A 1434-nucleotide genomic window follows, 5' to 3' on the forward strand; every position below is an offset into this window, starting at 1 on the left:
TCAGACTGTTGGCATTAATTTCAAAAAATGTGTCATTGAGAACAAGGTAAAAGAAAGCTCTCAGCGGGAAGGAAGAAATTAATGTAACGAAGATTAGCTCTGATACTGTAAAAGTAAAGCCCTAGTCTTCCCCACTCATTTACAAACCTTTGCAAATTGCGTTTCATAATGAAGGCTTTGAAAACACTGAATAAACACCCCTTCAAAAGCAATAGGCCTCTTAGCAACAGTATAAATAGAGTCCACTGATGGAAAGACTTCCTTAACATGTAGAAACTAGTTCAGTACTAATTTGTTAAATTAACCAGTTTTAAGTCAATCTTGCTTTGAGGTCAAACACAATCTGGATTTCTGTGATATTGTACTTGGGTTCCCCTGGGTTATGCAATGTAACCATCACCCCACCTGTAATGCCACTGGGCTCCCAAGAGGCACTTTAGGTGCATTCAAGTGGGAGTTTAAAGTATCTCTCCCCACACTGCTAGAACAGAAGATCCTCACATTACATCAGCTACGCAGCTGCACCTTTAAGTCAGGGGTGTTCTGGGTCCTTATCTACCTCCATAAGCTAAGTTTGACAGGTGGGTGGAGCCAGCTACCTGCCAATCACATGACATCACCATGATTTCAGGTAAACAGCATATCGGTGGTGCCTGCCAAATCCCTTCGGCCCCACCTTCTTTTTCTTGTCCCCTACCTGACATCATATATATATCCATGGATACAAGGCAGAGCCCATAGATCATAAAATCAAAAACTTGGAAGGTACCCTGAGTATCATCTAGTTCAATCCATAGCTGTCAATGTTTCCCTTTTTTAAAGGGAATTCCCTTATTCTGAATAGGATTCCTCGCAAGAAAAGGGAAAAGTTGACAGCTATGGTTCACATATATTGCCAATGTGGGAAGCCTGAGCCAGATTAGGAGCCTACTGTGGGGGATAAGGAGCTATATAGCTTTGTGCTTGTGATATGCACTGGGAACTCCCATTTGCTGATTTTTTCATGCAAATTGCCCGTGAAGGGAGCCTGAGACAGATCAGGACCATAGCCAGGGCCAAAGTCCACAAGCTGAAAAGTAAAGCTAACAGAACATATCTCTACAGGGGTTTTTTTGTGGGAAGGGGGCACAAAGAAGATGCTTTCAGCAACCCCCATCCTTGGGTAGCACCACCTCTTCTTCATCGCTGTTGCTGTGGCCGTGTTCACTTGCTGTTTTGTTCTGGGCAGTATCTGGAAGGGACTGATGCTGCTTTTTGTCACTCATATCACTCCTCCTTCACTTGGAGAGCGTAGGTGAACAGGGAGCAGCAGCAAGAGGAACAGCAGGGTCAGGGGGCTCTTCTCTTTGGAGGTGTGCCTTGACAGGTGTCCCCTGATCTCAGTACTTGACACTGACCCTGTATCCGGGGCTTCAACATGAGTTAGTACAAAAT

Source organism: Podarcis filfolensis (assembly GCF_964270895.1).
Source record: "Podarcis filfolensis genome assembly, chromosome: 11".
Classification (NCBI taxonomy): domain Eukaryota; kingdom Metazoa; phylum Chordata; class Lepidosauria; order Squamata; family Lacertidae; genus Podarcis; species Podarcis filfolensis.